This window comes from Xiphophorus couchianus, chromosome 13, assembly GCF_001444195.1.
Source record: "Xiphophorus couchianus chromosome 13, X_couchianus-1.0, whole genome shotgun sequence".
In the NCBI taxonomy this organism is placed as follows: Eukaryota; Metazoa; Chordata; class Actinopteri; order Cyprinodontiformes; family Poeciliidae; genus Xiphophorus; species Xiphophorus couchianus.
This window is the reverse complement of record NC_040240.1, coordinates 21,064,254-21,088,722: the sequence shown is the minus strand read 5'-3', so window position 1 is coordinate 21,088,722 and position 24,469 is coordinate 21,064,254. Positions and strand designations below refer to the sequence as shown.

The window sequence follows — 24,469 nt, the reverse complement described above, 5'->3', positions numbered from 1 at the left end:
CAGCCCCAACAACAACCACAGCTGCACCAACTACAACCACACCTGCACCTACTACAACCACAGCAGCACCAACAACAACCACAGCTGCACCAACTACAACCACAGCGGCACCAACAACAACCACAGCAGCCCCAACAACAACTACAGCTGCACCAACAACAACCTCAGCGGCTCCAACAACAACCACACCTGCTCCAACACCAACTACAGCTGCACCAACTACAACCACACCTGCACCAACAACAACCACAGCAGCCTCCACAACAACTACAGCTGCACCAACAACAACCTCAGCGGCTCCAACAACAACCACACCTGCTCCAACACCAACTACAGCTGCACCAACTACAACCACACCTGCACCAACAACAACCACACCTGCACCAACAACAACCACAGCAGCCCCAACTACAACCACAGCAGCCCCAACAACAACCACAGCTGCACTAACTACAACAACACCTGCTCCAACGACAACCACAGCTGCACCAACTACAACAACACCTGCTCCAACGACAACCACAGCTGCACCAACAACAACCACACCTGCACCAACAACAACTACAGCGGCCCCAACAACAACCACACCTGCACCAACTACAACCACACCTGCACCAACAACAACCACACCTGCACCAACAACAACCACAGCTGCACCAACTACAACCACACCTGCTCCAACGACAACCACAGCTGCACAAACTACAACCACACCTGCACCAACAACAACCACACCTGCTCCAACGACAACCACAGCTGCACCAACGACAACCAAACCAGCTCCAACAACAACCACAGCAGCCCCAACAACAACCACAGCTGCACCAACTACAACCACACCTGCACCTACTACAACCACAGCAGCACCAACAACAACCACAGCGGCTCCAACAACAACCACACCTGCTCCAACGACAACCACAGCTGCACAAACTACAACCACACCTGTACCAACAACAACCACACCTGCTCCAACGACAACCACACCTGCACCAACAACAACCACAGCAGCCCCAACGACAACCACAGCTGCACCAACTACAAACACACCTGCACCAACAACAACCACAACTGCACCAACTACAACCACAGCAGCACCAACAACAACCACAGCTGCACCAACTACAACCACACCTGCACCAACAAGAACCACAGCTACACCAACTACAACCACAGCGGCCCCAACAACAACCACAGCTGCACCAACTACAACCTCAGCGGCTCCAACAACAACCACACCTGCTCCAACGACAACCACACCTGCACCAACTACAACCACACCTGCACCAACAACAACAACAGCTGCAACAACTACAACCACACCTGCTCCAACGACAACCACAGCTGCAAAAACTACAACCACACCTGCACCAACAACAACCACATCTGCTCCAACGACAACCACAGCTGCACCAACGACAACCAAACCAGCTCCAACAACAACCACAGCAGCCCCAACAACAACCACAGCTGCACCAACTACAACCACACCTGCACCTACTACAACCACAGCAGCACCAACAACAACCACAGCTGCACCAACTACAACCACACCTGCACCTACTACAACCACAGCATCACCAACAACAACCACAGCTGCACCACCTACAACCACAGCGGCACCAACAACAACCACAGCAGCCCCAACAACAACCACAGCTGCACCAACAACAACCACAGCGGCTCCAACTACAACCACACCTGCACCAACAACAACCACACCTGCTCCAACAACAACCACAGCAGCACCAACGACAACCACACCTGCACCAACAACAACCACAGCTGTACCAACAACAACCACACCTGCACCAACAACAACCACACCTGCACCACCTACAACCACAGCGGCACCAACAACAACCACAGCAGCCCCAACAACAACCACAGCTGCACCAACAACAACCACAGCGGCTCCAACTACAACCACACCTGCACCAACAACAACCACACCTGCTCCAACAACAACCACAGCAGCACCAACGACAACCACACCTGCACCAACAACAACCACAGCTGTACCAACAACAACCACACCTGCACCAACAACAACCACACCTGCACCAACACCAACTACAGCTGCACCAACTACAACCACACCTTCACTAACAACAACTACACCTGCACCAACTACAACCACAGCAGCCCCAACAACAACCACAGCTGCACTAACTACAACAACACCTGCTCCAACGACAACCACAGCTGCACCAACTACAACAACACCTGCTCCAACGACAACCACAGCTGCACCAACAACAACCACACCTGCACCAACAACAACTACAGCGGCCCCAACAACAACCACACCTGCACCAACGACAACCACTCCTGCACCAACAACAACCACAGCAGCACCAACAACAACCATACCTGCACCAACTACAACCACAAGGGCCCCAACAACAACCACAGCTGCACCAACTACAACCACAGCAGCTCCAACAACAACCACACCTGCAACAACAACAACCAAAGCAGCTCCAACTACAACCACAGCTGTACCAACAACAAACACACCTACCCCAACAACAACCACAGCTGCACCAACCACAACAACACCGGCACCAACAACAACCACAGCTGCACAAACAACAACCACACCTGCACCAACAACAACCACAGCAGCAGCCCCAACAACAACCGCAGCTGCACCAACTACAACCACACCTGCACCGACTACAACCACAGCGGCCCCAACAACAACCACAGCTGCACCAACTACAACCACAGCGGCTCCAACAACAACCACACCTGCACCAACAACAACCAAAGCAGCTCCAACTACAACCACAGCTGTACCAACAACAACCACACCTGCCCCAACAACAACCACAGCTGCACCAACAACAACAACACCGGCACCAACAACAACAACCACAGCTGCAACAACGACAACCACACCTGCACCAACAACAACCACAGCAGCCTCAACAACAACCACAGCTGCACCAACTACAACCACACCTGCACCAACAACAACCAAAGCAGCTCCAACTACAACCACAGCTGTACCAACAACAACCACAGCTGCACCAACAACAACCACAGCTGCACTAACTACAACCACAGCTGTACCAACAACAACCACAGCGGCTCCATCTACAACCACACCTGCACCAACTACAACCACAGCGGCCCCAACAACAACCACAGCTGCACCAACTACAACCACAGCGGCTCCAACCACAACCACACCTGCTCCAACGACATCCACAGCTGCACCAACTTCAACCACACCTGCACCAACTACAACCACAGCGGCTCCAACTACAACCACAGCAGCCCCAACAACAACCAAAGCAGCTCCAACTACAACCACAGCTGTACCAACAACAAACACACCTGCACCAACAACAACCACAGCTGCACCAACTACAACCACAGCGGCTCCAACCACAACCACACCTGCTCCAACGACATCCACAGCTGCACCAACTTCAACCACACCTGCACCAACTACAACCACAGCGGCTCCAACTACAACCACAGCGGCTCCAACTACAACCACAGCAGCCCCAACAACAACCACAGCTGCACCAACTACAACCACAGCGGCTCCAACTACAACCACTTCTGCACCAACAACAACCACAGCTGCACCACCTACAACCACACCTGCACCAATTACATCCACAGCAGCTCCAACAACAACCACACCGGCACCAACAACAACCACAACTGCCCCAACAACAACCACAGCAGCCCCAACAACCATAGTGGCTCCAACTACTACCACACCTGCACCAACTATAACCACACCTGCTACAACGACAACCACAGCTGCACCAACAACAACCACACCTGCACCAACGACAACCACTCCTGCACCAACAACAACCACAGCAGCCCCAACAACAACCATACCTGCACCAACTACAACCACAGCAGCACCAACAACAACCACAGCTGCACCAACTACAACCACAGCAGCTCCAACAACAACCACACCTGCAACAACAACAACCAAAGCAGCTCCAACTACAACCACAGCTGTACCAACACCAAACACACCTGCCCCAACAACAACCACAGCTGCACCAACCACAACAACACCGGCACCAACAACAACCACAGCTGCACCAACCACAACAACACCGGCACCAACAACAACCACAGCAGCCCCAACAACAACCACAGCTGCACCAACAACAACCACAGCGGCTCCAACTACAACCACACCTGCACCAACAACAACCACACCTGCTACAACAACCACAGCTGCACCAACGACAACCACACCTGCAACAACCACAGCAGCCCCAACAACAACCACACCTGCACCAACTACAACCACAGCGGCCCCAACAACAACCACAGCTGCACCAACTACAACCACAGCGGCCCCAACAACAACCGCACCTGCTCCAACGACAACCACACCTGCACCAACGACAACCACACCTTCTCCAACGACAACCACAGCTGCACCAACTACAACAACAGCGGCTCCAACTACAACCACAGCTACTGAAACAACAACCACAGCTGCACCAACAACAACCACAGCCGCTCGAACAACAACCACAGCTGCTCCGACAACAACCACAGCCGCACCAACTACAACCACAGCTGCATCAACTACAACAGCTGCTCCAACAACAACCACAGCTGCACCAACTACAACAGCGGCTTCAACTACAACAACAGTGGCTCCAACTACAACCACAGCTACACAAACAACAACCACAACTGCTCCGACAACAACCACAGCTGCTCCAACAACAACCACAGCTGCTCCGACAACAACCACAGCTGCACCAACAACTACCACAGCGGCACAAACTACAACCACAGCTGTTCCAACATTAACCACATTTGCTCCGACAACAACCACAGTGGTACCAACTACATCCACACCTGCACCAACAACAACCACAGCAGCTACAACTACCACCACAGTTGTACCAACTACAACCACAGTGGCTCCAACTTCAACCATACCTGCAGTAACACCAACCACAGCTGCTCCAACAACAACCACAGTGGCCTCGACAACAACTACTGTGGCTACAACTACATCCACACATGCACCAACAACAACCACACCTGCTCCAACAACAACCTCAGTGGCCTCGACAACAACCACAGTGGCTCCAACAACAACCACAGCTGCACCAACAACAACCACAGAGGCACCAACTACAACCACAGCTTTACCAACTACAACCAAACCTGCTCCAACAACAACCACAGCAGCTCCAACTACCACCACAGCTGTACCAACTACAACCACAGTGGCTCCAACTTCAACCATACCTGCAGTAACACCAACCACGGCAGCTATAACAACAACCACAGTGGATCCAACTACCACCACGGCTGCACCAACTACAACCACACCTGCACCAACAACAACCACAGCGGCTCCAACTACAACCCCACCTGCACCAACAACAACCACACCTGCTACAACGACAACCACAGCTGCACCAACGACAACCACAGCTGCACCAACGACAACCACACCTGCACCAACAACAACCACAGCAGCCCCAACAACAACCACACATGCACCAACTACAACCACAGCGGCCCCAACAACAACCACAGCTGCACCAACTACAACCACAGCGGCTCCAACAACAACCACACCTGCTCCAACGACAACCACACCTGCTCCAACGACAACCACACCTGCACCAATGACAACCACACCTTCTCCAACGACAACCACAGCTGCACCAACTACAACAACAGCGGCTCCAACTACAACCACAGCTACTGAAACAACAACCACAGCTGCACCAACAACAACCACAGCTGCACCAACAACAACCACAGCCGCTCGAACAACAACCACAGCTGCTCCGACAACAACCACAGCCGCACCAACTACAACCACAGCTGCATCAACTACAACCACACCTGCACCAACTACAACTACAGCTGCATCAACTACAACCACATCTACACCAACAACAACCACACCTGCTCCAACGACTACCACAACTGCATCAACAACAACCACACCTGCACCAACAACAACCACAGCTGCTCCAACAACAACAACAGTGGCTCCAACTACAACCACAGCTGCACAAACAACAACCACAACTGCACCGACAACAACCACAGCTGCTCCAACAACAACCACAGCTGCTCCGACAACAACCACAGCTGCTCCGACAACAACCACAGCTGCACCAACAACAACCACAGCTGCACCAACAACTACCACAGCGGCACAAACTACAACCACAGCTGTTCCAACATTAACCACATTTGCTCCGACAACAACCACAGTGGTTCCAACTACATCCACACATGCACCAACAACAACCACACCTGCTCCAACAACAACCACAGCTGCTCCAACAACAACCACAGCTGCACCAACAACAACCACAGCTGCACCAACAACTACCACAGCGGCACAAACTACAACCACATCTGCACCAACTACAGCCACTGTAACTGCAACTACAACCCCACCTGCACCAACAACCACCACACCTACACCAACAACAACCACTGCTGCTCCAACAACAACCACAGCCGCTCCAACAACCACAGCTGTACCAACTACAACGACAGTGGCACCAACAACTACCACAGTGGCCCCAACAACAACCACAGCTGTGCCAACTACAACGACAGTGGCACCAACAACAACCACAGTGGCTCCAACTACATCCACACCTGCACCAACAAGAACCACACCTGCACCAACAACAACCACACCTGCACCAACAACAACTACACCTGCACCAACAACAACCACAGCAGCTCCAACTACCACCACAGCTGTACCAACTACAACCACAGTGGCTCCAACTTCAACCATACCTGCAGTAACACCAACCACAGCTGCTCCAACAACAACCACACCTGCTCCACCAACAACCTCAGTGGCCTCGACAACAACCACAGTGGCTCCAACAACAACCACAGCTGCACCAACAACAACCACAGAGGCACCGACTACAACCACAGCTTTACCAACTACAACCAAACCTGCTCCAACAACAACCATAGCAGCTCCAACTACCACCACAGCTGTACCAACTACAACCACAGTGGCTCCAGCTTCAACCATACCTGCAGTAACACCAACCACGGCAGCTATAACAACAACCACAGTGGATCCAACTACCGCCACGGCTGCACCAACTACAACCACAGCTGTACCAACTACAACCACAGCGGTACCAACAACTACCACAGTGGCCCCAACTACAACCACAGCTGCACCAACAACAACTACAGTGGCTCCAACTACAACCACAGCTGTACCAACAACAACCACACCTGCACCAACAACAACCACCACTGCTCCAACTACAACCACAGCTGCACCAACGACAACCACAGCTGCACCAATTACAACCACAGTGGCTCCAACTACAACCACATCTGGTCCAAGGACAACTACAGCTGCTCCAACAACAACCACAACTGCACCAACAATAACCGCACCTGCACCAACAACAACCACAGCTGCTCCAACAACAACTACAGCTGCTATAACAACCACAGCTGTACCAACTACATCCACAGCGGCACCAACAACTGCCACAGTGGCCCCATTTACAACCACACCTGCACCAACAACAACCACAACTGCTCCAACAAATACAGCTGCTCCAACAACAACCACAGTGGCCCCAACTACAACCACAGCTATACCAACAACAACCACAACTGCCCATTTAACAACCACAGCTGCACCAAATACAACCACAGTCGCTCCAACTACAACCACACCTGCACCAACAACAACCACAGCTGCTCCAACAAATACACCTGCTCAAACTTCAACCACAGTGGCTGAGACAACAATCACATCTTCACCAACGACATCCAGTGTTGCTGCGACCACAAACACAGCTGCTCCAACAACAAACATAGCTGCTCCATCAACAACCACAGCGCCTGAGACAACAACCACAGCTGCAGTGAGCACAACCACAACTGCTCAAAAAACAAATACTTCTTCCACTGTACCAGCCACAACTGCAGCTGATGCTCCAACCAGTATTGCTGTCACTACTGCAGCCGCCGCCCCCACTAATATTCCTACAACTACATCAGCTGGAACTCCAACAACAAGCACAGTTTCACCTACCACTAGAACAACTACCTCCAATGCAGTTCACAACAAATCAAGTGTCTTCCTGCTTATAGCTCTTTTTTCAATAGTTATGTTGAATTAAACTTGCACATATCCTATGTTTAAATGAAATCTTTTAGTCTTGAAAATGTTTTTCCAAATGTTTTATATGCACTATGTTTATTTCTATAAGTTATTTTGAATGTAATCTTTAAATCCATTATGATGGTTTTAAGTTAAACTCTTAAATCAATAACATACATATGTTTTTTGTCTCTTGAAACATTTTAAAATTACACTACCATATGGGATGCTCTTCTTTTATTATATTTTTTAAAATGCCATAATTTTTAATTTAATATTTATTTTTCTGAATGGGAGCATTATATATGTTATTGATTGTGCAGAATGTATGCTCTTGATTTCTTCTTCCTTTCCCTTATTTATTTCAATAAATGATCATATCATGTACTTTTAGAATTCCTGAATAAAAAAATGTCTGATTAACTACATGTTTGTTTTTACAGTTACTGTATGTGACAATACGGTGGTTTATCTTTTTACATCATGCAACATTTTCAAGTTTATCATTAACAGAAAGAGTAAAAACTACATTCGCTTACTGTTAATTTGTGGTTCATTTGTAAAGTGTACAGGCATTCTTAATACATCTTGGTGGGACAGCACTTTCAGAGATGGAAATATATTAAAATTAAAAGTGAAACAGTCATATTCAAATACAATAAAATAATATAGAAAACAATTCCAAACTGTATGGCTCAATTGGGAATCAGACAGACAAGCAGACTAACTTCTCCATTTTATGCCAACTTGCCATTTTGCCAGATAAATCTTTTTTATATAAGCATGACATCACAGTGAATTGCTGACAGTTTAACACCCATAATAATAATTAACAATGAAATAGATAAAAAAAAAAGCTGTGACAAGTTACAATAATGATGAGGATGTAAATAAGGTGCAACCAAACATTTTGTTGCTATGTGGCAATTAATGTAATTTTAGTTTCATCGTCGTCTTCAACAGTCTAGATTGAATGAGTAGTAGATTTCTATTAAAGGATTACTTTGGGTATATTTTTTGTGTGTATATTATTTTGTTTCATGTATCAACCAATGACAGCCAAAACTAGACCTACTGTTTTGTTCTTCAGAAAGGCTCAAGACTCAATCACAGTCCATAGTCACATCTAGTAACCGGATCCACCACAGCTTCTCACTAAGATGGACATTTCTGTCATCTCCTCTCTCAGAGATATTTTCAGCAACTGACTAGATCACACTTAAGCTAGAACTCATTAGAAGTATTTTTTAGGCTAAGAAGGGAGCGCTCTGATAGGACTCTGAGAATCTATTTGAATACCAGCCTGGTTCCTAACACTACAACAGGGTACCAAAGTAATATTGTCTAGGGAAAACAATTCACTAGAAATGTGCTTCTAAAGTGTTCAACATAGGTGTATTCTATTTATTATTATTAATAATAATAATAATAATAATAATAATAATAATAATAATAATAATAATAATAATGTTATTATTAAGACTGTTATTGTTGCACTCTTGGGAGACTAATTTTCCTTGAATTTGCGAGGTCTCGCTGCAGTTCATGTGCAGTACCCAGCACTTGACTATAGGTGGTGGTATTGTTAAGGACAACATGTTTTTGCTCTTAACATGCAATAATTCTTGTTCATAAAAACCAGGTTAAGGCTTGGTTACACTAGGTAACAAAAATATTTTTGGGAATTTGTTCTTTCAACTGAATTAGGGCTATTTTGCACAACTGAATCCAAAACCCCAAGGCCTTCAGATTCTCACAGACTACAAGTACCCCAATACCACCCCCCGCTTCTACTGATGTCTCCTTCCTCAACGAACTTAACAACTTCTATGCTCGTTTTGTATATCCAGTATATCGCCGGTGCCCCGGTGCCCCGGTGCCCCGGCGATATACTGGTTTCTCTAATTTTATTTAGAGAAATCCGATCTTCTGACTTATCAGTTCATTTCTATTAATATTTCTCATCCAAAAAAAGGTTTTAGGAGAAAAAACATGTCTTCTAACAGAGTGTATTAATTAAATGTTACAAACTTGGATTTCTGTAAATTCAATGACAAAAACTTATAAGGGTAACTGCTGTTGGAGCTATTTATTCTTTATTTCTTTATGCATTTGAATTTTGTTAGTTTATTTTTACATTTCTAGTTTTTGTATTATTTGCAGGTTCATAATTGTCAGTTCTATTTATCTTTTGTTTTTATTATTTGTTCTTATTTATTCGTTTTCTAAAGACAGGAAGTGAGGTAGATCAATCCACTTTCTATAAGTTTAGGGGCCTGGTAAAGGACCAGCAGGCATTTGGGTTTGGGGCCTATGGTTTTTACCAGAGCAACAGAAGTAGACAGAAGTAGACAGGAGCAACAAAGGAAAGTTTGAACGTTATAAGTGTTTTGCTGAAAAGGAAAATAAAAGCAACCAAGATAATAAACAAGTTTGGACATTAAACTTCTTGTGCCTGCGTGAAGAATCTGGACCCCAGTACCTCATAGTGGCGGATAGAACCTTTTATTGGATGTTTGGTTTGACAAACAATCGCCATTACAGCAAATAAAAACCTCCCCATGGATCAAGTAAGGAACCAACTCGCGGACTAAAAGGAATAATCCCTCATCAATGGACATGTTGGATGTATGGATCTCAAGGATTACCGTCAAACAAAAGGTTTTGGATGGTCTTTGAAATCAAGCGTCAGGCCTGGATCGACACGTCACTCATTCATCAAACTGGTACGTGGCAATATTGTTCAAGCCGTAAAGGAAAACGGTGAAACTACTGGAGTTTAAAGACATTGTTTCACTGCACAGACTGATGAGATGAGTTTGATGTGACAAGTTGACGCTTAATTGGATAAAGACGTGTGCCGACGCCCATCATGGAAATGTTTGTTCACATGAATCAACCTCTTTAAACAAAGAGACATGTTTGCTTTGTCCTGTGGATTCCTTGTGGATTGTGCTGCTTTTAAATGTTTGAAATAATTCAAAGGATCGCTAAAAATGTCTGATGTAAAGAGCAAAGAGGATGACACTCAGATGTCGCAAGAGAAAAGAAAGATCAAATTCACACCAAAGGGTTTGGAGTTTTACATAAAAACATGTCAAGAAAAACGAAGTTTAAAGTGTAAGCAAGCTTCAAAATTAGTGGAGAAAATTTCCGCATTAATGACGTCACAAGAAAATGTTAAGAAAGTGTCTTCTGACTTTGTCAAGTTTATTGAATGCTATCAAGATGCAACCGATTTACATGAATCCTTTTTATGTTTGCTATTACCAGAAGAAGAAGTGAAAAGGCAATCTGTGTATTTTCAGTCCAAGGTGACGGCATTCTCTGATTTTATGGACAATGTAAAGGTTTGGTTGCATGAAGCAGGAGATTCATATACCGAACAGAAAAATAATGTTGATGATGATCAGGTTGCAGATCTGGATGAAATAAATCCTGAAGACAGTGTCTCTAACATTTCAAGTGTAACGCCACGTTCAAAAAATCTTCACAGAAGTCTCGGACTTCATCTACCTCTTCTGCACGCATTAAAGCTGCGGCTGAAAAGGCAGCGCTCATGGAGAGATTGGCCGCGTTGGACAAAAAACATCTGATCGAAGCTCAAGAGGAAAAACTGAGAAAAGAAAAGGAAAAATTAGACTTGGAAACAGAGTTGGCAGCAATTAATGCAAAACTTAATGTTTTGAACATAATCTCAGTTGCTGGTTCTCAACGATCCGATGGAATGAACTCTTATTTTGAAAGAGCCCAAGTAAAGGACACGCCTCTGCTAAATCCTGGCGCTGATGAGTTTGTTCCGAAAGAAAGAGCAAATAGCTTTTTATTGTAAGAAACTGATTTTTTTCTTTTGCCTGATTTTGTTATTTTTTTTATTGTTTATATGTATTATTGTCATTTTGGTCCTTAATACCAAAATTACCACATATATTATATTTTGATCCGTCTGATGTCATTTTTAAATATTAGTTGATTGATAATTTGATCAGTTAGTACTTGAGTACGGTAGATTTTCTTTTTACCAAATATTTTTTTGCTATTCTTATTTGCGTAATTTCTTGGGTGGATTCTTTTTACTTTTACTTGAGTAAAAGTAAATTGCAGTTGCATCTCAAAAATTTAGAAATCATGAAAAAATGTAGTTTATACATTAATTCAGTTCAGAAAGTGACACTTTTATGTTACACAGATTTATTAAATGTTACATAGATTTATTCCACAAAGAAGGATATATTTTAATAATTTATTTCTGTAATTTTGATAATTACCTATGTTGATTACCTATTTTAAAATTACACGACCTTTTAAATTTAAAAATTCTACTTTAAAAAAGTAGAATGCTGATATTTACAAAGTATCCATGATCTAAGTCTGTCACAATGAGGTCAAGCCAAGGATTTGAAATCAAAAGGCTCTTTACCGGACATGTTGAATAAAAAGAAGTGTTTCATTACCTTCTCTAACAGCACACTTACTGACATAGGAAAGGAAATTAGGAACCTTTTTAGAGAAAAGATCCACCCAACCTTTTGAGAGAGGTTAATGCTTTCTTTTGTCAGCTGCTTTGCAAGAAAACATTTCATCAACTGGGAACTTTGGTCAGATCTTTCTGGTTACACAATTACAATTGCAGTAGGTGTCAATAAAAAAAAAAAAAAAAACGTGACACGAGAAACTGGATGAAGATGCACAGAGAATGTAGAAGATAAAATAAAAACAACTTTGAGCAAAAGAACATAAAATACAATGACTACAGTTAATTTACAACACATACTTCTAATTAGATTTCTATTTAATTAACTCAATTTTTTATTTGCTTATTCTAGGTTTAGATGTCAAATATTTGAATGTTGAGTGTGTGTGCTTATGACCTGAACAGTAGTTGCCTTGATGTCAGAGTCTGGAGCTTTGCGTCAGATGCTTTGCATTCCAGTACAGTGAGTTATTGTCACGCTGTGTACAGTCTCATATTATGACAAGCCAAAAAACAAAAAACAGAAGCAACTGATACGTACGATGTATGTATGTAGAGAACATACATGAATTTTTAACGATGCATTTTTAATTCATGCACACCTCTTAAACGTAATACTGTGGGGATTTGGGTTTTTCTCTGTGTTAATTTAGGTTTCTGTGTCGTTTTCAGTTAATTTAGTCTCCATGTTGTCCTGTCTACCCCTTGATTGTTCCCAGCTGTGTCTCGTTTCCCTGATTAACCTCTGTGTTTTTAATCCCACTTGGGTCCTTGTCTTATCTGTCTTGTCGTCTAGACTAGCCTAGTCTAGTCTGGTCTGGTCTGGTCTGCTGTCAGTTATTCATTTGTACCAGTTGCTACTTGTGAGCATAAGCCCTTTGCTCAATTGTGCTGCCTGAATTATTATTATTTTTTTATCATTAAGTCATCAATTCTTCATTCCAACCTGGGTCCTCAGCGTCTTCCTCACCACCTCTTCACTGCATATCATGACAGATACAAGATACATGTTAAGAACACAGGAGAGCACTGAAACAGTCTTAGCTGGGGAGAAGAACAAGCTTAGATTCTCCTGACTGAGTGGAAAGCCTAAAAGTAGAAATAATATTATGCTAAAATCCACAAATATTCTCATGTCGTATACGCTTAAAATTGACTAAATATTTTATACATTAACGTAAAAAATGCGTTTTGGACAATCTCAAAAGTTCAATTACAGTTCAGAACAGAATATTAAGTTCAGTGTTATGTCATCAAAACACTTTGTCAGCAGTCTAAGTGTTTACATCAGTGCATAAATTTGTTTGTTCAAGCACGGTTTTTGTTTCTTCACACTATACATTTATTATTGTGTTTGAATGTGCAACCGTTTTATTCCAATATTTCACTCCAGGTGGATTTTAGTAGTCATGAAATGTAATGTAAATAAAATTGCCATGGTGTAAATATGGTTTTCAAACTAATTCTACAAGTTACCGTACTCTAAAGATTAAAATTTATTCAGCAAGATGTAGCAAAAATCTGTTTGAACTAAAAACTCAACTCAAAATCAAGGTGTTTTTAAAGGTGTACTTGTGTACAAAATTAGAATACAAATTGAGGAAACAATTTAGCGCATGCATGACTAGTATTATTCTCTCTGACGTGAAAACTAGTCAAGTGATAGAAGCATAATTAAAAGGGAGGACACTGCTTGGGTGGGAACAGCAACAAAGCTGTACGCATTCTGCACAGTTCACTCAAAGGGTGTGAGCTCAGGAAACCTTTTTCTTCCAGTTGAGTCATATGAAAAACCCGATAAGTTGCTCTTATTTCAAGCACAAAACCTTGTTGTCAAAACAAATACTATTTAAATATACTATCTTAACTGTTTTACAATACAACATTTAGGCCAGACAGCATATAACTGACCTCTCTTAATATATTGTCTGAACAGTACTTCATTTCTTTCAAGTTGTGCTTAATAGAGAGGGTACATACACGAATGTTAAAAAAATAATTTTCAAACTTTGCCAAATGTAGCTCTCTAAAAGTTTAATAGGAGAAATCCAGAAAAAGACAGTTCTATAACCAAACCTTGCAATGAACTGTACATGCAGGGCAGGTCTCCAGGTCTTTAGGATTTTGTTAAAATTTGTATTCTACATACAGCATAACCCTGAAACAAAATTTAAAAAGCAAGATCTGTAATTGGTGTAAACATCTGCCAGCATTCCTTCATCTGCTATAAGTTACAATACAGTTATGCAGTGTCTTACAAATAACATGGCCGTCAAAGTCTGAGCCTTATACATTTGTTCTAGTGTGCTTGATTTAAATTGTCCATTGAACTGATTGATCACCACAGATCTATCACCATTAAATGTTCAAATATCTGTTTAAATAACTAAAATGTGTGAAAGGTGCTGTGGAAGTCAGAATGTGAGAGTTAAGCTGTAGCCTTTGAAAATGACTGTATTTTAAAAAAGCAATAAACCAATAAATGCGTCTGTCTTCAGATGTTGAGCTAACTAGACACATTCCTTGTAGCAACACAATAAATTTATTAAAACCAAAAGCAAAGAGTCATATTATTTTTAGGAAAAAAATTGCTGTGGTGTCTAAAATAAGACAAAGCTGAACAAAGTTTAATTAGCAGTCTTTACAGCTATAAGTGCCAAATCAAAACATAAACAGAAATGTTTAATTCTGTTTTATATGCTTTTGTAATGCACTGAGTGATTGTTGAAATTAATTGATCAGAAAAGGACCAAATGACAGAATTGTAAAATTCCTACCATTTTCTCATTTCTAACAGGAAAGGAAACAATGTTCAACCAGTTTACTTTGGAAGGTTTAGAAAAGAAAAAAACAAAAGAACAAAAAAATTTACCGTCAGGTAGCCACACCTAAAATAAAACATTGTTCACATAATTGCAGATTAATTTCCATCTTCGTATGCTCTGATGTCATAGCACCTGCTCTGGGTGGATATAAAGCATCTGTGTTCAACCAGTAAACAGTACCAATCAACCAGCAAGAGGGAAAGGAACAGAAAACATCACAACTTCAGTCACTGAAGTGAAGACAGCATATTGGACGCAACTTGTAAGTGCCTACAATTTTGACAATTTTCAGTCATTGATTACTTGGATCTTTTTAGGGACTTATACTTATTATAGTACTATTAATGTGGTGGGAATTTAAACATATTTTGCTACAAATTCTAATGGTGATGCCTTAAATCAATTTGTGTTTTAGCACAAATATAACTAGTGGTTAACGACCTATATCACCAAGCTACGTTGGGGTGATGAGGAGAAAAGGCTACTGTAAAGTCTATGACTCTGTACAATCTCTCGGATTTCCATATATAAAAAGATTTTTACTGACTGTAAAAATCCATTTCATTCCATTAAAACTTAAATAAATCAGTTTCATGAACAGATTCAAATCTGAATTAGAATCAGTATAACTGGACTGATTTGATTATATATTTCTTAAGAAAAATGTGGATATTTGACATTTATTTTCATATGTGTTGTGACATAAGGAAAACCTCAGTTCAGGTCTTTAAATCAAATTAATTTGAATTAAGTAAGTACTTATCTGAGAAAGTAATGCTCCAATGACTGCATTTTATGCAAACCAAAACAAACATAAACTGAAGTTATAAGGAATAAGATTATTTAAAAGATTTAAACAAAAGATCAAAAACAATGAAAACAAATTTGAAATGTAATTTAAAATATAATCTTTAATTAGATTTGATTTAACATTTGTAGTAACAAATGCAGAAACACAAGCAGAAGATATGCTATATAACAGTTTTCAGTTTAATTTAGTTTTCATTGGCTAACAGGTAAGTATTTGAGGATGTCAGTTAAAGGATTAAACAAATTCATAGCTACAAATAACAGCTGAAAATGTCTTATTTTGGAACAGAAAAGATTTCTTCTGGAACAATGATGAAGATTTTATCCATTCTACTTCTGGTTGCTGGTAAGGACATAAACATGAACTTCAAATAAATGACAGCAAAAACTAGACGAAAAGCAAACTAAGCCAGAGTTTCTTTTTTCTTTGTGGAATAGTAGGGACAACTGCTGCCCCAACAACAACCACAGCTGCTGCCACAACAACAGGAACCCCAACAACCACCACAGTTGCTGCAACCACTGCTGCCCCAACAACAACCAGAGCTGATACAACCACAACTGCCCCAACAACTACCACAACTGTTGCAACCACTGCTGCCCCAACAACTACCACAGCTGCTGCAACCACTGCTGCCCCAACAACTACCACAAGTGCTGCAACAACAACAGGAACCCCAACAACCACCACAGCTGCACCAACAACTACCACAACTGCTGCAGCCACTGCTGCCCCAACAACCACCACAGCTGCTGCAACCACTGCTGCCCCAACAACTACCACAGCGGCTGCAACCACTGCTGCCCCAGCAACTACCACAGCGGCTGCAACCACTGCTGCCCCAACAACAACGACAGCTGCTGCAACAACTACCACAGCGGCTGCAACCACTGCTGCCCCAACAACAACGACAGCTGCTGCAACAACTACAACAGCTGCTGCAACCACTGCTGTCCCAACAACTACCACAGCTGCTGCAACCACTGCTGTCCCAACAACTACCACAGCTGCTGCAACCACTGCTGCCCCAACAACCACCACAGCTGCTGCAACCACTGCTACCCCAACAACCACCACAGCTGCTGCAACCACTGCTGCCCCAACATCCACCACAGCTGCTGCAACCACTACTGCCGCAACAACAACCACAGCTGCTGCAACCACTGCTGCCGCAACAACAACCACGGTTGCTGCAACCACTGCTGCCCCAACAACAACGACAGCTGCTGCAACCACTGGTGCCCCAACAACTACCACAGCTGCTGCAACCACAGCTGCCCCAACAACTACCACAGCTGCTGCAACCACTTCTGCCCCAACAACTACCACAGCTGCTGCAACCACTGCTGCCCCAACAACCACCACAGCTGCTGCAACCACTGCTGCCCCAACAACAACGACAGCTGCTGCAACAACTACCACAGCTGCTGCAACCACTGCTGTCCCAACAACTACCACAGCTGCTGCAACCACTGCTGTCCCAACAACTACCACAGCTGCTGCAACCACTGCTGCCCCAACAACCACCACAGCTGCTGCAACCACTGCTACCCCAACAACCACCACAGCTGCTGCAACCACTGCTGCCCCAACATCCACCACAGCTGCTGCAACCACTACTGCCGCAACAACAACCACAGCTGCTGCAACCACTGCTGCCGCAACAACAACCACGGTTGCTGCAACCACTGCTGCCCCAACAACAACGACAGCTGCTGCAACCACTGGTGCCCCAACAACTACCACAGCTGCTGCAACCACAGCTGCCCCAACAACTACCACAGCTGCTGCAACCACTGCTGCCCCAACAACTACCACAGCTGCTGCAACCACTTCTGCCCCAACAACTACCACAGCTGCTGCAACCACTGCTGCCCCAACAACCACCACAGCTGCTGCAACCACTGCTGCCCCAACAACTACCACAGCTGCTGCAACCACTGCTGCCCCAACAACTACCACAGCTGCGACAACAACTACCACAGCTGCTGCAACAACTGCTGCCCCAACAACTACCACAACTGCGACAACAACTACCACAGCTGCAACAACAACTGCTGCCCCAACACCTACCAATGCTGCTGCAACAACTTCTGCCCCAACAACTACAACAGCTGCTGCAACCACTGCTGTCCCAACAACCACCACAGCTGGTGCAACCACTGCTGCTCCAACAACCACCACAGCTGCTGCAACCACTGCTGCACCAACAACCACCACAGCTGCTGCAACCACTGCTGCCCCAACATCCACCACAGCTGCTGCAACGACTGCTGTCCCAACAACTACCACAGCTGGTGCAACCACTGCTGCCCCAACAACTACCACAACTGCTGCAACAACAACAGGAACCCCAACAACCACCACAGCTGCTGCAACCACTGCTGTCCCAAAAACTACCACAGCTGCTGCAACCACTGCTGCCCCAACAACTACCACAGCTGCTGCAACTACTGCTGCCCCAACAACTACCACAGCTGCTGCAAACACTGCTGCCCCAACAACTACCACAGCTGCGACAGCAACTACCACAGCTGCTGCAACAACTGCTGCCCCAACAACTACCACAGCTGCCCCAACAACTACCACAGCTGCTGCAACTACTGCTACCCCAACAACAACGACAGCTGCTGCAACAACTACCACAGCTGCTGCAACCACTGCTGTCCCAAAAACTACCACAGCTGCTGCAACCACTGCTGCCCCAACAACTACCACAGCTGCTGCAACTACTGCTGCCCCAACAACTACCACAGCTGCTGCAACCACTGCTGCCCCAACAACTACCACAGCTGCGACAACAACTACCACAGCTGCTGCAACAACTGCTGCCCCAACAACTACCACAGCTGCCCCAACAACTACCACAGCTGCTGCAACTACTGCTACCCCAACAACCACCACAGCTGCTGCCACCACTGCTGCACCAACAACCACTACAGCTGCTCCAACCACTGCTGCCCCAACATCCACCACAGCTGCTGCAACGACTGCTGCCCCAACATCCACCACAGCTGCTGCAACTACTGCTGCACCGACAACTACCACAGCTGCTGCAACCACTGCTGCCCCCACAACTACCACAGCTGCGACAACAACTGCCACAGCTGCTGCAACAACTGCTGCCCCAAAAACTACCACAGCTGCTGCAACTACTGCTACCCCAACAACCACCACAGCTGTTGCAACTACTGCTGCCCCAACATCCACCACAGCTGCTGCAACAACTGCTGCCCAAACAACTACCACAGCTGCTGCAACCACTGCTGACCCAACAACAACAACTGCTGCAACCACTGCTGCCCCAAAAACCACCACAGCTGCTGCAACCACTGCTGCACCAACAACCACCACAGCTGCTGCAACTACTGCTGCCCCAACATCCACCACAGCTGCTTCAACAACTGCTGCACCAACAACCACCACAGCTGCTGCAACCACTGCTGCCCCAACAACCACCACAGCTGCTGCAACAACTGCTGCCCCAACAACTACCACAGCTGCTGCAACAACTGCTGCCCCAACAACTACCACAGCTGCTGCAACCACTGCTGCCCAAACAACTACCACAGCTGCCCCAACAACAACCACAGCTGCTGCAACCACTGCTGCCCCAACAACCACAACAGCTGCTGCAATCACTGCTGCACCAAAAACCACCACAGCTGCTGCCACCACTGCTGCCCCAACAACTACCACAGCTGCGACAACAACCACCACAGCTGCTGCAACCACTGCTGCCCCAACAACTACCACAGCTGCTGCAACAACTGCTGCCCCAACAACTACCACAGCTGCTGCAACCACTGCTGTCCCAACAACTACCACAGCTGCTGCAACCACTGCTGCCCCAACAACAACCACAGCTGCTACAACCACTGCTGCCCCAACAACCACCACAGCTACTGCAACCACTGCTGCACCAACAACCACCACAGCTGCTGCATTCACTGCTGCCGCAACAACAACCACAACTGCTGCAACCACTGCTGCCCCAACAACTACCACAGCTGCGACAACAACTACCACAGCTGCTGCAACAACTACTGCCCCAACAACAGCCACAACTGCTGCAACCACTGCTGCCGCAACAACAACCACAGCTGCTGCAACCACTGCTGCACCAACAACCACCACAGCTGCTGCAATCACTGCTGCCGCAACAACAGCCACAACTGCTGCAACCACTGCTGCCGCAACAACAACCACAGCTGCTGCAACTACTGTTGCCCCAACATCTTCAACAGCTGCTGCAACCACTGCTGTCCCAACAACTACCACAACTGCTGAAACTACTGCTGCCCCAACAACTACCACAGCTGCTGCAACCACTGCTGCCCCAACAACAACCACAGCTGCTGCAACCACTGCTGCACCAACAACCACCACAGCTGCTGCAATCACTGCTGCCGCAACAACAACCACAACTGCTGCAACCACTGCTGCCCCAACAACTACCACATCTGCAACAACAACTACAACAGCTGCTGCAACAACTGCTGCCCCAACAACTACCACAGCTGCTGCAACCACTGCTGTCCCAAAAACTACCACAGCTGCTGCAACCACTGCTGCCCCAACAACAACCACAGCTGCTACAACCACTGCTGCCCCAACAACCACCACAGCTGCGACAACAACTACCACAGCTGCAACAACAACTGCTGCCCCAACACCTACCAATGCTGCTGCAACAACTTCTGCCCCAACAACTACAACAGCTGCTGCAACCACTGCTGTCCCAACAACCACCACAGCTGGTGCAACCACTGCTGCTCCAACAACCACCACAGCTGCTGCAACCACTGCTGCACCAACAACCACCACAGCTGCTGCAACCACTGCTGCCCCAACATCCACCACAGCTGCTGCAACGACTGCTGTCCCAACAACTACCACAGCTGGTGCAACCACTGCTGCCCCAACAACTACCACAACTGCTGCAACAACAACAGGAACCCCAACAACCACCACAGCTGCTGCAACCACTGCTGTCCCAAAAACTACCACAGCTGCTGCAACCACTGCTGCCCCAACAACTACCACAGCTGCTGCAACTACTGCTGCCCCAACAACTACCACAGCTGCTGCAAACACTGCTGCCCCAACAACTACCACAGCTGCGACAGCAACTACCACAGCTGCTGCAACAACTGCTGCCCCAACAACTACCACAGCTGCCCCAACAACTACCACAGCTGCTGCAACTACTGCTACCCCAACAACAACGACAGCTGCTGCAACAACTACCACAGCTGCTGCAACCACTGCTGTCCCAAAAACTACCACAGCTGCTGCAACCACTGCTGCCCCAACAACTACCACAGCTGCTGCAACTACTGCTGCCCCAACAACTACCACAGCTGCTGCAACCACTGCTGCCCCAACAACTACCACAGCTGCGACAACAACTACCACAGCTGCTGCAACAACTGCTGCCCCAACAACTACCACAGCTGCCCCAACAACTACCACAGCTGCTGCAACTACTGCTACCCCAACAACCACCACAGCTGCTGCCACCACTGCTGCACCAACAACCACTACAGCTGCTCCAACCACTGCTGCCCCAACATCCACCACAGCTGCTGCAACGACTGCTGCCCCAACATCCACCACAGCTGCTGCAACTACTGCTGCACCGACAACTACCACAGCTGCTGCAACCACTGCTGCCCCCACAACTACCACAGCTGCGACAACAACTGCCACAGCTGCTGCAACAACTGCTGCCCCAAAAACTACCACAGCTGCTGCAACTACTGCTACCCCAACAACCACCACAGCTGTTGCAACTACTGCTGCCCCAACATCCACCACAGCTGCTGCAACAACTGCTGCCCAAACAACTACCACAGCTGCTGCAACCACTGCTGACCCAACAACAACAACTGCTGCAACCACTGCTGCCCCAAAAACCACCACAGCTGCTGCAACCACTGCTGCACCAACAACCACCACAGCTGCTGCAACTACTGCTGCCCCAACATCCACCACAGCTGCTTCAACAACTGCTGCACCAACAACCACCACAGCTGCTGCAACCACTGCTGCCCCAACAACCACCACAGCTGCTGCAACAACTGCTGCCCCAACAACTACCACAGCTGCTGCAACAACTGCTGCCCCAACAACTACCACAGCTGCTGCAACCACTGCTGCCCAAACAACTACCACAGCTGCCCCAACAACAACCACAGCTGCTGCAACCACTGCTGCCCCAACAACCACAACAGCTGCTGCAATCACTGCTGCACCAAAAACCACCACAGCTGCTGCCACCACTGCTGCCCCAACAACTACCACAGCTGCGACAACAACCACCACAGCTGCTGCAACCACTGCTGCCCCAACAACTACCACAGCTGCTGCAACAACTGCTGCCCCAACAACTACCACAGCTGCTGCAACCACTGCTGTCCCAACAACTACCACAGCTGCTGCAACCACTGCTGCCCCAACAACAACCACAGCTGCTACAACCACTGCTGCCCCAACAACCACCACAGCTACTGCAACCACTGCTGCACCAACAACCACCACAGCTGCTGCATTCACTGCTGCCGCAACAACAACCACAACTGCTGCAACCACTGCTGCCCCAACAACTACCACAGCTGCGACAACAACTACCACAGCTGCTGCAACAACTACTGCCCCAACAACAGCCACAACTGCTGCAACCACTGCTGCCGCAACAACAACCACAGCTGCTGCAACCACTGCTGCACCAACAACCACCACAGCTGCTGCAATCACTGCTGCCGCAACAACAGCCACAACTGCTGCAACCACTGCTGCCGCAACAACAACCACAGCTGCTGCAACTACTGTTGCCCCAACATCTTCAACAGCTGCTGCAACCACTGCTGTCCCAACAACTACCACAACTGCTGAAACTACTGCTGCCCCAACAACTACCACAGCTGCTGCAACCACTGCTGCCCCAACAACAACCACAGCTGCTGCAACCACTGCTGCACCAACAACCACCACAGCTGCTGCAATCACTGCTGCCGCAACAACAACCACAACTGCTGCAACCACTGCTGCCCCAACAACTACCACATCTGCAACAACAACTACAACAGCTGCTGCAACAACTGCTGCCCCAACAACTACCACAGCTGCTGCAACCACTGCTGTCCCAAAAACTACCACAGCTGCTGCAACCACTGCTGCCCCAACAACAACCACAGCTGCTACAACCACTGCTGCCCCAACAACCACCACAGCTGCTGCAAGCACTGCTGCACCAACAACCACCACAACTGCTGCAACCACTGCTGCCGCAACAACAACCACAGCTGCTGCAACTACTGTTGCCCCAACATCTTCAACAGCTGCTGCAACCAATGGTGCCCCAACGACTTCAACAGCTGCTGCAACCACTGCTGTCCCAACAACTACCACAACTGGTGAAACTACTGCTGCCCCAACAACAACCACAACTGCTGCAACCCCTGCTGCCGCAACAACAACCACAACTGCTGCAACCCCTGCTGCCGCAACAACAACGACAGCTGCTGCAACCACTGCTGCCCCAACAACTACCACAGCTGCGACAACAACTACCACAGCTGCTGCAACCACTGCTGCCCCAACAACTACCACAGCTGCGACAACAACTACCACAGCTGCTGCAACAACTGCTGCCCCAACAACTACCACAGCTGCTGCAACCACTGCTGCCCCAACAACTACCACAGCTGCGACAACAACTACCACAGCTGCTGCAACCACTGCTGCCCCAACAACTACCACAGCTGCTGTAACCACTGTTGTCCCAACAACTACCACAGCTGCTGCAACCACTGCTGCCCCAACAACAACAACAACTGTTGCAACCACTGCTGCCCCAACAACCACCACAGCTGCTGTAACCACTGCTGCACCAACAAACACCACAGTTGCTGCATCCACTGCTGCACCAACAACCACCACAGCTGCTGCTATCACTGCTGCTGCAACAACAACCACAGCTGCTTCAACCACTGCTACCCAAACCACCACAGCTGCTGCAACTACTTCTGCACCAACAACCACCACAGCTGCGACAACAACTACCACAGCTGCTGCAACAACTGCTGCCCCAACAACTACCACAGCTGTGACAACAACTACCACAGCTGCTGCAACAACTGCTGCCCCAACAACTACCACAGCTCCTGCAACCACTGCTGCCCTGACAACACCCACAAGTGCTGCAACCACTGCTGCCC

General features: G+C 46.8%; 2 long non-coding RNA genes across 2 annotated transcripts; one reads left to right on the top strand and one right to left on the bottom strand.

Moving 5' to 3' along the window:
* Positions 1-4,728: 4,728 nt before the first annotated feature.
* Positions 4,729-5,404, bottom strand: LOC114155413 (uncharacterized). The gene is made up of 3 exons (XR_003597736.1): positions 5,297-5,404; positions 4,957-5,065; positions 4,729-4,767 (listed from the first exon to the last, which is right to left on the bottom strand). It is a non-coding gene; the product is annotated as an uncharacterized LOC114155413 (long non-coding RNA).
* A 10,226-nt stretch (positions 5,405-15,630) lies between these two features.
* Positions 15,631-16,705, top strand: LOC114155346 (uncharacterized). Its single transcript, XR_003597721.1, has 3 exons — positions 15,631-15,698; positions 16,536-16,592; positions 16,685-16,705. It is a non-coding gene; the product is annotated as an uncharacterized LOC114155346 (long non-coding RNA).
* The last annotated feature ends 7,764 nt before the right edge of the window (positions 16,706-24,469 follow it).